Consider the following 14,579-nt stretch of genomic DNA (forward strand, 5'->3'; position numbering starts at 1 on the left):
TAGGGAAACAATAAAATTATTTGGAAAGGTTTTTGCATATGTAGATTATTGGGTTGCTGAATTCAAGTTTCTAAATGTGGTCCAAAATAATAGAATTCTGAAACAAATAATCACTTTTCATTATTTTTATTGCTTTTCAACTATGAATCTGCTTTTATGATCTAAGATCATATATAGATTTCATTAGCATAAATTTAGTAATTTTATTTGAAAAAATACAACCTTATTTTAACAGTTATAATTTTTAATTCACTTATTTTTTATTTAACTTTCTTCGACTACCTCCATTTCACTTCCTCAATGAATTTTAGAATATTAAAAAAGTTACATCATCAACACTTTCATGTAATAGTTTTCACCCTCAGATCAAGCTTTCACATCTAAAGATATTAGAACTTCATCTTGAGGAGTGGTTAGTTTATTAAAGAAGTAAAGATAAGTAGATTCCCGTAGAACAAAGACTGAAAGGTATGCAAAAACATTATATTTTTAGAGAATGTTGAAATGTTCTTGGGACAGGTAACAAATGAGGAACAGCAGCAAACGAGTCTCCAATGACTTTTAGAAAACATGATGCATGGTCATTGTCAGAAAATATGAGTAGGATTTAGTTTAGGGGAGTATAATCTACGTATACATATCTATATCTTTATCTATGTATCCAACTTAAGCTAGATTGGTGAAATAAAAATTTCAGAATATCACGTTCAAAAGCCTAATTAATTTTATTAAAGCATAAGTAAATTCAGCTGTGAGTGTTTTAGCATTTAATGACTTCCTGATTCAGAATGAATTCAGCAATAAAAGCTAATTAGAAGGGAAATGAATGCCTAAAATATCCCTCGTGTGCATAAAAGAAAAGTGTAAAGATCATTAATTGAAATTAAAATTTAACAGTATACTAATGCAGCATGACATAAAATTCCATCTGTTATACAGTATCACAATAACAAAAAATACATAGGGAATAGTTCGTCTTTCTTAGGCTTTGGATAGTTAATTGCTGGCTAATAAGAATGTATGTATATAAAAAGTAATGTTTGTAGTATCCAATATACAGTGGAGAAGAATTTCTTCTTTTCCCTCTCCAAACCCATCCTTTCAATAAAAGAAATTTAGTTAAGAAAGTGTGACAGACGTCTTCCTTTTTTTACAGATAAAAAGAAATAAAGAGAAATTTTCATAACAGAAATTATATACTCCCAATATAATATGATATATAGACACATATGTACTATATTTATATGCATATACATAAATTTTATGTAAATTATAGATATAAATATTGAAGATACACATAAAATAAAAATACAGCCTAAAAGGAAAGTGAGACAACATTTTTTCAGTGTACAAAATATAGATAATTTAAAGTAATGAACATTCTACAGTTTTTTAATGGAAATTTACATATATTCTAGCTACATTAGCTACATAACATTATCTTTTTTTTTTTTTTTTTGCCTTTAACATGCAGCTGTTTGGATTGTGTGGTTACATATAATACTGAATTGTAGACCAAAGATTATGTATGCATATAAACTATTGGGAGAAAAAGAATATTAAGGACAATTAATAAGAAGTTGCTACTACTGCTGGAATTACCATAAAATTTTCACATTATAATTATTGAAGAAGAAAAAATCTTAAGCCATATTTATGGACATACTGAAGGTATATATTTAAACATTAGGACATATGAGGGCATCTTCAAAGAGTCTATGACAAATTAGTATTATTAAAAAACTGCATGGAATTCAGAAATTTTTTCACCCAAATAATCTCATATTTGGTTCCATTTTCTAGCATATCTTTTGAAGTCCCTTTACATAAATTGCGCCTTCAGAAAACATAGCATGAAGTTTAAGAACAAAAGATTTAAAGGAGGAAGGGCACAGCTATACGAATAAATATGTTAATTTCAGGATTATTTGTGGCGACAAAACAAAGAAATAAATATTAAAAAATAAAACCAGGACCAACAGATTGCATAGTGATTAGAGTGCTGAATTCCAACATGGCCAATTGAACTTCGCGTCCTGGATCTGGCAGCTTGAAACTCAGGTTGAGTGCTGATGTGTGCATGCCTGAAATTCCAGGAAGAGAATGGAAAAGAAATTGGCCACACACACCACCACCCCCCACCTAGGGGGGTGTCACTCTCTCACTCTATCTCTCCAGTAAACACATGCAGCCTACAGCAAAACTCTGTCAAATAAATAAACAGAATTAAATTAAAAAAAAATAAAAACAAAGCCAAAACAGTAGAAGCCAAGTTAAATTTATACATGTCTTTTAAAATTCTGTATGATCCTCAACTCATGCTCTCTTTTGTCTACGATATGATGAGCTATGTGTGTCCTGCTCTCCCATCCTACATTTACCTCAAATTCTGACAACTGAGTAACGGTCATCATAATCTATGATTTCTTCATTTTTAATTTTATAAAATTTGTAGCCAATGTTTTTAATGATACTATCAAATTCACTGCATTACAGTTTCTGTGAGGACAGTGCATTAGCCTGTAACACAAAATTAACGATTGCAGGCAGAAACTACCTTGATCTTTTAGTCACTGTTTCCCCCCAAACCTAGCACCGAAGTGCACTTAGGAGTTTAATAAATGTTCACCAAATGACTTCTTAAAGTTGACGATAGAAATTAGCTTTGAAAAGCTTTCCTTCAGGGACCAGCAGTTAGCGTAATGGCTATGTCGCTGGACTCTCATGTAGTCAACCGTGGTTCGAGTCCTGGACCCGTTGGCTTTGCTGGGTGCGTGTGGTGCGTGCCCAAGATCCCAAGAGGAGAAAGGAAGAGAAAGGATTGCGACATGGCTATCCCCTCAGGGGTGTGATTTCTCGCTTTCTGTCTCTCTGTCTCTCTCTGTCTTTCTGGCGAATGCACGAGCCCAATAGCAAAAACCTCTCAAAAAATTTTAAAAAAGTAAAAAAAAGGTTTCTTTCATGTTCAATTTTATGGATTTTATGTACAGTGGAACAATTTTAATCTAAATTAGACTTTCTTAACTATTGACAATATTGTTTATATGACAGTTCAAAATTAATTTTACTGAAATATTTCCTTGGGATGTATTATGGATATGTATCTGATGAATTACACTTAAGTCTACACCCTTTGCCCAATGACTTCTACTGCATCTCAGTAAAGAGATGAAATCTGTTTCTCCTTCATTTGCATATGTTCTGGGCCACCAACTTACATTGGCTACAAGAATGTGTTGGAAGTGACCAGTGTGTGTCTTTGGAGCTTCAGTTTCAGAGGTTTATTTATTTTCATTTTTTATTCATGTTCCTATACATTAACATGAAGCTAGCATTCTAGAGGAAGCTTAATTACCTTAAATGACCCAGTCAGGTGACAGGCAGTCAACAGACACTCAAATACCGATATTTGTCATGTAAGGAAGCCAAGGTGCTGTCATAACTGCCACAGTCAGTCCAGCCTGAATGATTGACGTACTACTCTTCCATGTGCTAAATAAATATATATTGTTAAGTCACTTATTTTAGAGTAACTCACCATTCAGTATTATTGTATCATTGTTACATTGTTATTCTTATAGTTATTATATTATAGAGTTTTATTATGTAGTGTTGTCGTGCTAGATGACTGATAAACAATTTATTTTATAGACCATAGATTAATTTATTTTTAACACCCATCAAGCCATGAATTCATAGGGAATAGGTTCCAGTAGCTCAGGCTCCTTTCCATTGGTTCTCACAAAGTGTGCTTCTCTGGGTGGAGCAGGCTGGCACTTTAGTTGAACCCAGGCACTTCTCTTTGGCTTCTTTCTTTTTCTGGTCATTTTCCTCCACATGTTTTAGGAAGCTATCTCTACTCTTAGAATGTTTAATATGCTCAATACACACATTGATTCTCTTGGCAAGAATCTTGCCCTTGGGGCCGGCAAGTGGTATGGTGGATAGGGACACTGGACTCCCACACGGTCAACCACGGTTCAAGTCTTACACCTGGTGGCTTGTTTTCTAACTTCCTCTCTCTGTCTCTCTCTGATCAAACTAGAAAATAATAATGATAATAATTAAATAAAATAATTATTTTAAAAAAATGAATCCTGCTCTTAACTTTTTTGTTGTTGTTGTTGGAGAGATTTTTGCTATAGGGCGCATGCGCTCACCAGACCGAGAGAGACATAGAGACAGAAAGCAGGAAATCACCTCCCAGAGGGGATGGTCACGCCGCAATCCCTTCTCCTCCATTCTCCTCTCAGGATCTTGGGCACACACGCACACACGCCCGGCGTGAGTTTTAAGCCACCGGGTCCGGGACGCGAACCGCAGTCGACTACGTGGGAGTCCAGTGACATAGCCATTACGCTAACTGCTGGTTCCCGGGGCATTTCTTTTTGAACAGTACCCTTCCCCTTAATGTTTACAATGTCACCTTTCATATAGATTTGAATATATGTTGCCAAAGGAACAACTCCGTGTTTTCTAGAAGGCCTAGAGAACATATACCGGGTGCCTCTCCTCTTTCCCTTTGTGTTTGTCATTTTGGTTACTTACTGGAAGATGGCTGTTCCGGCCAAAAGGACCTGATAAACAAATTCCATTGCTTACTTTTATTACTCCCTAATAATCTCTTGTCACTAATTGATTTTTCAACAATCAAAAGATATGTGTAAGCACAAAATTTATTTAAATGCATGGTAAAAATATTATCAAATAGCACAGTAGTCCTGGGGATTTGTAAAAATACCTTACAACATTAATCATCCATACTGAAAGTGAGATAATGAGCCACAGGTAGCTGATGGTGTAGAACACTCACATGAAAAAGAAATATATGCTGCTGAGAAACTGTTCATTTTCTTGTTCAAATGGCAGACATTAATTCAACCTTTGGTTTTCACTGCTGGGTTTGGTTTCATTGGGCACAGTTAAGTTCAAATAAATGTTTTTGTGTATAATGACTATTAAGCATTCTACTAAAATGCTTTTCAAATTTGAACCACCATGGCATGCAGCTCTGTTTTTAGTAAAAACTACTCCAAAAAATTTTGCATGTCAGTGGTTTGGACTAATATATATTTTTTTAAATTTCTGCAGAATATTAATTTCTCTTATTTAAATATACCAACTAGGGCAACTCTGATAGGGAAGACGCAAGTACTCTTTACTCATTTCAGTGGTTTCAACCTATCCTACACTTTATGGATAGAATGATTTTCCTAAAAAAAAGTCTAAGTGAAAAAAAAAATTAAATCTTATTGCCTTGTTAACAAATTCAAGAACCTCAAGAACCTTATAGTTTACACCTCTTAGCTTTTCTGGACTTTAAAAAAGATTTTTCCCATTTCCCTTTATGTTTCTTGACATGAGCATTTCCCAGAATGTATGTGAAGAGGGATTGATAACAGCTCTAAAAAGAGAGTGTTAAAGATTTACAAAATATATATTTCCTTTGTTTTATTTATCATTCTAGTTATTTTCAATTTGACCAGAGTGAGACACACACACACACACACACACAGGAAGAGAAAGAAAGAGAGAGAGAAAGCCACTAGGTCTGGGACTTGAACTGTGTTCAGACATGTGGAAATCCAGTGCCCCTAACCACTACAACACCTGGTGGCCCCTCGAGAGTGCTAAAGTTTTGTGAGAGTAGACTAATTTAGGAACTCTAACATGAGGGGTACGGAAAAAAAAAAAAAGCTACACCTACACTCTACCATAGTAATTCATGTTTAATTTCATCAGAGCATCAAAGAAAAGCTAGAGCATATTAAGTAAAGCTATGAGTTCAGTAATTATTACAATTAATGCTTTAGAGGCAACTAGTTGCTCAAACTATGCCTCAAAGTCCTAATAGCAAGCCCCTTGATCTCTCTGTATCTCAGTTTCATCATTATAATGAACTATTTGACCTTAATCATCACTAAAGTCCCTTCAATTACGATGCAGAGGAGAAAAAGAGCAACGATGCACATAAATACATATATATTACAGCAAGGAAACAAGTAAATGTTCTATAGAAATATTATTGTCATCATTTTCTGTGTTTAATATTAACCAGAAATTAGCTAATTTTACATGAAAAACAAAGCAAAATAAAATAACTGAATAGTATATTGAATAAAATTTAAAAAATATTCCAGTGGAAGTAGTAAGTTTCGTAAGGTAGTATTTTGTAACAATTTTAATTTAGACATAATTATAGGCTCACCGGATATTGCAAAACTGTCAGGCTAGTATTTTTAATATTTTTCTAGTAAAATTATTACATTTTTAGTAACAAACTTATGAACTACAGAAGGAAATTCTGAGAGAATTGCATCTTAAGAGATTATTCTTTAACAACAGAAGTTTAAATTGCTTATCAAGAGTAAACAGATTGTCACATACAAAGTAAAATTACATAAAATCTCCTTTTGGAAATGGACTTGTCATTGAAAATAAACAAATGGAACAAAGACACACTTTGTGGGTACAAAGAGAGAGAACCTGGCAAATATACACATTTCACTTAGCTTGGCAATGTTCAGACACCTGTGTTTGATAGCAAGAGGTGATTGACAGGGATGTCTATGGTAAGGAAGGTCTCTTCCAGTTGTGAGCAAGGTTTCTTAGCCTCTCCAGTAGACTGCCTTGGGATAAGCCAACATCAATTAAGAACAAAATATCCAGAAACTAATATCTATATTTCTTACTATGTAGCCACTGGATGACAGGAGGCCATACCAACAGGGCAATGTCACCTGCCTTCCAGCCTTTAACAGACATAGATATACTAGAAAACTTTTCTTTCTCTCTCTATTTTAGCTGTGTGAGGTAAAAGGCATACAAGGAGGTAAACATACACACACACACTCCTAATTAAAATTAAAATAGACTTTTGGTCAACTTGGTTGCCTTCATGGAAGTTGCTGAGTTCATTTACTTTCTGAATAAAATGATTGTGGTAGTAATAAAAAGATATTAACAAGTATTACACAGACAACATTAGTGGGAAAGTCATGTAATAAACACATGTGGAAACATAGACAATCCAAAGAGGCTCTGTTGCTGTTGGGGTACTAAATTAAAAATGGATCCTGTAATGAAAAATATTTGTGAGGTTCCAAGAGAGAAGATTCACTGGAGCCTGAAACAAAAGTACATGCCCATAGTTTGAGGCTGAAAGGCCCCAGATATACTTTTAAGTGTTCTCTGAGCTTTGCCACATTTAATCCACATGGCAAACTACTGATGAGCTCAAATTCACTGAAAAGAGTGATAAACAGTTGATATGCCCAGCCCTTTCTATTACACCTCAATGTGTCTCAGCAACATAGTTTCAGTCCAAATGGGAAGAGAAGGAAAAAAAAAACCAAAGCTTTTTTCCTTTATTTTTATAGGACTTATTAAACTATCAAGTGGTGGGTACTTTCTTTCACAGACCAATCTAAATATACTGCTACTATGAGACTCCATCTTTAGGTAATATATTTAGTTGTCTTTGTTTGTTTATATTCAGAAACCCGGGAACCAGCCGTTAGCGTAATGGCTTTGTCGCTGGACTCCCATGTAGTCAAACGCAGTTCGTGTCCCGGACCCGGTGGTTTAAAACTCACGCCGGGCGCGTGTGCGTGCGTGCCCAAGATCCCAGGAGGAGAATGAAGGAGAAGGGATTGCGGCGTGACCATCCCCCCTGGGGGATGATTTCTCGCTTTCTGTCTCTATGTCTCTCTCTGTCTGTCTGGCGAGCGCATGCACCCTATAGCGAAAACCTCTCAAAAAAAAAAAAATTCAGAAACCCAATATATACGTAAGAATTTCTCTTTCTTCTTTCTTTCTTTCTTTCTTCTTTCTTTCTTTTCTTTCTTTTTCTTCTTTTCTTTCTTTTTCTTTTCTTTTCTTTTTCTTTTTCTTTTTTCTTTTTTTGAGAGGTTTTTGCTATAAGGTGCATGCACTCACCAAAAGACAGAGAGAGACAGAGAGAAAGAAAGCGAGAAATCACCCCCCAGGGGGATTGGCCACGCAGTAATCCCTTCTCCTCCATTATACTCTCAGGATTTGGGGGCAATCATTCACACATGCCCAAGAAGATTTTCTTTCTTGCTTTCTTTCTTTCTTGCTTGCTTTCTTTCTTTCTTTCTTTCGTTTTTAATGTAACTGCTAGAAAAGGTGACTGACTAGATGGGAGTACAGGGACATAGCCATTACGCCAACTGCTGGTCCCAGAATGAATTTATTTCTATTATGGAATCTTCCTCGCATATTGACATGGGCTATAAGTCATTGCTTTGTTTTCTTCTTCTTATTTTTTTTTTTTATAAATAAGATGTGAAGAAGGAGAGAGAGGGAAAGATAAATAGAAAGAGAGAAAGAGATAGGAATTTTTTTTAACATGGTCTGACCATGATCTAAACCTCCTGCCCCAGTCCCTTAAATATATTATAGGAGTGTGTATCCCTACCCAACATATTCAGGTTTACCTGGAACTGAACCTGTACCTCCTAGACAACGTCTAGCCTCCCAAGTGAGTAGAATTATATGCTGATCCAGTAATGCCTTCCTTATTAGTAATGACACAATTGTCAGGTATTGATAATATTTATCAGTTTGTTTTATTCATTAAGTCATTCAAAAGATGATATTAGCATACTTTCTAAACAACAAGGTTGAGAAGCAAGGACAAATATGTTCAATACCTCTTTAAAAAAAAAAATAATAATTATCAGAGCCAGCAGCTGCCGTGGTGGTTAAAGTGGGTGGCTGAACTTTCACATGGCTGACTGTGGTTTCAGTCCCAAACCTGGAAGCTTGCTTTCTGGCTGACTGCAGTTCAAGTCCTGGACCTGGAGGATTACTTTCTCAATTTCCTTATCTAGCTGTCTCTCTTCGGTCAACTTCAAAAAAATAAAATATAAAATAATGAGAATGAATAAACATTAAATTAAAAAAATATCTAAATTTATCTATTATTATTATTATTCAGTTTGACCAGAGAGAGAGAGAGACAGAGAGAAGGAGATTGAGAAAGCAGGCTGTCAGGTCCACAACTCAAACCACAGTCAGCCATGTGGGAGTCCAGCGCCTTAACCACTGCACCACTTGGCAGTCCCAATATTTCAAAAGGAAAACCAAAGTAAGAATTTGTAACCTTAGCCAGCCAAATTATATTCAAAGGAAAAAAAAAATCACGAAGGAATAAAAGAATAAGCAAGCATATTTACAAAACTAGAAGCAAATTTAAATCTACTACTAGAAAATTTAAATCTACTAACTGAAGACAAACCTGTATATATTCACATACACAAATATATTAGTTTGCTTGTATATATTTGAGGGATATTCAAAAGTTTGTGAACTATGCTTTGTTAATGGTTTGTCCTGCAAGGGTTCATGTGTTGTAATTTTGTCCCTAATGTAATTGTATTGGAGGGGTTCAGGGCATAGGGGTATAATACATTTAAGAGATTTGTCTTCAGTGTGGGTGGGCACTGAGGCACACTAGATTGTCTTGTGAGTCAGTGGAATAAGAAAGGGTCAGCTTCAATGTGTATGGTCACACACAGGAAGTGAAAAAGTGTTTCTTCTCTCTCTCTCTCTCCCTATCTCTTTCTCATGGCTGCTGACTTGATTGTTTCTCTTGACCATCTTGTGATTTAGTACCAGAAACTAGCCAGTCCCTAGCTTTGGGATATTTCAGCAACCTCTACTCCTTCTTTTTCTCTTTTTTTTTTGTTTGTTTGTGCAGTCACTGGAGAGATACAGACATAGAGGGAAAGGAGAAAGCAACTCCATGAAAATGGTCACACCACTATATTTTCTCATCCATTTCTTTCTTCTTTAGGGATTTTGGACAGCGCATGTGCGCTCCATGTGTTTCTCAAGCTGCTGCATCTGGACCTCAAACTGCTTGGCCATGTGAAATCCAGTTCTCTTAACTATCCAACTGTGGAGCCTGTAGTCTTTATAAATCACCAAGTCTGAGGTATTTTTTCCAACACAATAGTAACAACAGACTAATACATGTTTATTATTTTTTTAAAAAATTATTGTTTACAAACATTTCGCACAAAAACACAATTGGAGTAGAATTTCATTCTTTCATAAACTTTTTAAACTCCTTGTATTTATAATGATTAACATTAAATTAAAAAAGATGAGTTTAAATCATAAGCAAAGAAAACTCTAAAATTAATGTATTGAATACTTCTGAAAAACAATGTTTAACACTTCTTGTATGTTTCTCATGTTAGTGAATTGTAATATTTGCTGGTTACAAACCCTAGAAGCATAAAATAAGTTGAACAATTTATTTAAGATTTTCCATCTGGGGGCCAGCAGGTGTCATGGTGGTTAAGAGTGCTGGACTCCCACATGACTGACTGCAGTTCAAGTCCCAGACCTGGGTGATTGCTTTCTCAGTTTCTCGCTTTCTCTGTCCCTCTCAGGTCAAATTAAAATAAATAAAATTAATTAATTAACTAATTAAACAAAATAATTATTTATAAAAAAAGATTTTCCATTGAAAAAGGTTCAGAAAACTAAATTGACTGTCTCAGTCCTAATTGTGTTGAATGTCAATGAATCACCTCACATAAGCTGATTGAATTCCTCGATGATTAGAAATGACTAAAACGAAAAGATGCTTACAAACTTTTACATTAGACTAATAATTTAAAGCTATTCAAGGGGATTTACAAAACTTATGAATTTATTTTAGTTCCAATAAATGAAATTTCTGCATTCTGAAGATTCTTCAAGTTCTAAAAGTGATTTCTCATAAAATAAATGTCATAAATGAGTAATAAAGGGGGAAGAAAAGTTTAAGAGAGAAAGAAAAATCTGGTACAACATAAGACTACAGCAAAGGATTTTGAGGAATAATCACCAGGGTTCCAATACAGCTCAACTCTATATTACTTAAAAGACACAAAATTTTATAATCATTCTTAACTTCATTTTCTTAATTGAGAGATTCTTATCTCCTAGAATCATGTAATTACTAATAAGATACTAAGTGAATTAATAATCATGTGATTATAATAAGATATTAAGTGATACTTCTTTAGCACTAGGTCTCAAAAATTGTAAGTGTATACTAGATAATTACTTCTATTATTGAGAAATAAGTTGATTTATTAATCTATTCCTTCATTCATTTACTTTTCAAATGGAATTTGTTGAATACCACCTGTGATGTGCAAATCACTATTTTAGGTGCTAGAGTAACAGAATAATTATAGAAGCTTCTTTAAAAGCAAAACCTTAAAATTGATAAATAGAAATAAATCTCATTTAATCTTGAAATAAATGAGAGAAAGCTTTTGTTTACTTTGGTAAAGTTACTCATATATGTTATGTTCAAAATCTTTAAAGTAATAAAATGTGTTGAATTTTATTATGTTTCTTTCTTAGGTATTTTTATGTACCAGTAGCAATTAGTAACAGGGTTAATTGCTTTGGCTATAATGGGCTTTATTATATTAGTAATTTCAAATGCTGATGGATTAGAAAAGTCATGAAAGTATTTACAAATACTGCTATTACAATATTCTTAAAAATAATTACCTCCTTTTATTATACTATCTATTGCCAGCTGATTTAAGTCAACATAATCCACATTCAACATTGTACATAAATGTAATTGCATTTCATCAATTCTTATGAATTACTAATTTAGTACAAATTCTCAAAATTAGGCATTGTAGGAGACACAGGAGTTATATAAAATATTTTCCTTTTCATTTACTATTTAAGCATCTAATTAAACATAATTATGCTGTGAATTTGAGCCTCAAAACTTTTTGTCACTGAATTTACTTGTTTGCTTGATTTTTTTCTTTCTTTCTTTATTTTATTTTATTTTTTTTTTGAGAGGTATTTGCTGTAGGGCACGTGCACTTGCCAGAAAGAAAGAGTCAGAGAGATAGAATGCAAGAAATCACCCCCCAGGGGGGATGGCCACGCCGCAATCCCTTCTCTTCCATTCTCCTCTCGGGATCTTGGGCATGCACGCACACATGCCTGGCATTAGTTTAAGCCACCAGGTCCGGGACTTGAACCACTGTCAGCTACATGGGAGTGCAGCGACATAGCCATGATGCTAACTGCTGGTCCCTTTGCTTGATTTTACTATATTTTTTCTTTTCATTTATTTGCATTTATTCTATAGTTCTATAATCTATAATTTTGGAGAGTGATAGTTTGTGAAGAAATTAGAATATTAGCCAGTCATTAGTGATGGCTCTTCCATACCCTTCCTCACACTTCTGTTTTAATGTAATGTCAATGTCTCAGAATATTATACTTGAACTTTATACTTCCAGTTATTTCACCCTTTCCAATTTCTTTAAATTATCAGTGGTGCTCTTCCTAGGCTCTCCAAACAGATCAAATTTCCTTAATAAGATCCACTCATTCATCACCATTTCCTGTTTATGTTATAGCATAATCCTCTCACTCATCCAGTCTCCAACCATCTTTGATCTCCACTCCATCCTTCTTTACTTGGTTCATTTTAGTTTAATATCAGAAGCTCTTTACACCTTAAAAAGCCAATGACAACACCCAAATTTCAGCTCGGTTCTTGATTGAACAGTTGGCTATAACTGAATAGTGGACTTGTCAGTTAGGTCTTCCTACTTGAAACCATTGCACTTACAGAGGCCTGAAGAAGGTGCTTTTTATATTGAAGGATCATACTCCAAGGGAGTGCTTTCTTTCTGTTTGTCTGTCTCTCTCTGGCAAGCAATCATGCCCTCTGGCAAAACAAAGAAACAAACAAACAAACTCGAAACAAACAAACCAATCCAAAAGAAAGCAAAAAACACCTCCTGAGTAGTAATGAATAGATACTCATTGATTAGCAAATTTTAAACAGATTTTTCAGGTCAAGATGCATGATCTTTCTCCTTAAGGTCCAATCTGTGTTTCTAAGAATTTCCTTGACTTTATCAACACTGTGGGAAAACTTAATTGTGTGTATCTTTTCTTTACCAAAACATGGCATGGATCGATCTTGATCTATAATCTTTACCTATGAAAATCTGATTTAGGCCCATCTCACCTGAAACAGCTTCTATTCATCCATTCTCTGTTCCTCAGTTCAACTGTAGGTCTAATTACTCTGAACTTCAATCTATACAAACACTACTACTTCCTTGACTTTATAGTGATATGATAGTCACTTGTATATTTACCTAAGAGTTCGTAATTATTTATTATTTTTTCTTCTTTATTTCTGTATCTCTCATTTTAATTCTTTAGGCAACTCTCATTTTATTCCAATAAGTACCTATTACCATGCTTAAGTAGAATTTTTTTCTACATGCAATTATAAGATTTTAGTCAAATTATTCTTAATTCATTAAGCAACATACTACAAGTAGATATTTGATATTGTAGGGCATCTTTCAGGTTTCTTTCTTTCTCTGTACAGCTAAAAAAATCTGTTCGTGTGAAAGCATGGAAGAAGAGGAACTAGGATTAAAGCTGCTATTGACCTGACTCCTAACCCAGGCTTTGCCCCTATGTTACAAGATTGAGACCAAGGGTCAGCTGTAGAAAAATGACAGTGTCCAAATGAGCAGAAAAAGGGTCAACGTCAGTGTCTTTGGTAATACCACTGAGTGATCCAAGAAAGCCAACAAAGCAAGTCCTGGAGTGCATAAGATACACTTGCTCACAAAGACAGAGCCCAGCTCAGGGTTCTGTTCTGTTGTTTAGACTTTAGTCACTAGTCGTTACGTTTGAGGCCTCAGCCATTTCAAAACTCAAGTATACTAGATGAGTGAGCTGACCCAGGATGAAGACAATAGAAAAATGTAGGTATACATATGAAGTCATATTGAAAAGATATACTAGAAACTTTAAGTATGGAAACTGACTTACCCGGACAGTGGACATTGATGACAAACTGTACATTACATAAAACCTCATTGTTACTGCAAAACTTTTTCCCAAAAGGTTTATTTAGTAACAATCTATACTGGATTAGAGGACGCTTTATACTTCCTGCTTTTATAAAAATTGGCTCAGAAATTAGGATAAATCTGAGCTAGAGGTTAGAAAAACTGAAATAGTGAGACTTTAGTGGAGGATGCTAGCCTTAGTGCTTCTTTATGCATTTCCTTCTAGTTGTTTAATAAATACATGCTGAGGAAAAATTACATTGTACTCTCTTACTACTCAAATTTTCCTTCTCAGATTTTTGTTTAGGTCATTTGTTTTTTTCAATATTTTTGTTTTCAAAATTTTTATTTAAAAAATCTTATTTTTACACAGATAACGTAATGATTACATCATTGGACTCTCACTTAGTCAGTTGTCGTCCAAGTCCAGGACCCAGCAACTTAAAATTCATGCCAGCCACATGTGTTTTTGTCTGCCCAATATCCCAAGAGGAGACTGGACAAGAAGAGATTGCAGCATGGCCATCCCCACCCCGTCTGTGATTTCTCACTTTCTGTTTGTCTGTCTCTCCAGCAAGGACATGCGCCCAATAGCGAAAATCTCTCAAAAAAAAATCTTATTTTTTTCCCTCTGGATCTATGGATTAAAACACACACACACACACACACACACACACACACATCTTATTTTTT

This window comes from Tupaia chinensis, unplaced genomic scaffold, assembly GCF_000334495.1.
Source record: "Tupaia chinensis unplaced genomic scaffold, TupChi_1.0 Scaffold000282_1, whole genome shotgun sequence".
In the NCBI taxonomy this organism is placed as follows: domain Eukaryota; kingdom Metazoa; phylum Chordata; class Mammalia; order Scandentia; family Tupaiidae; genus Tupaia; species Tupaia belangeri.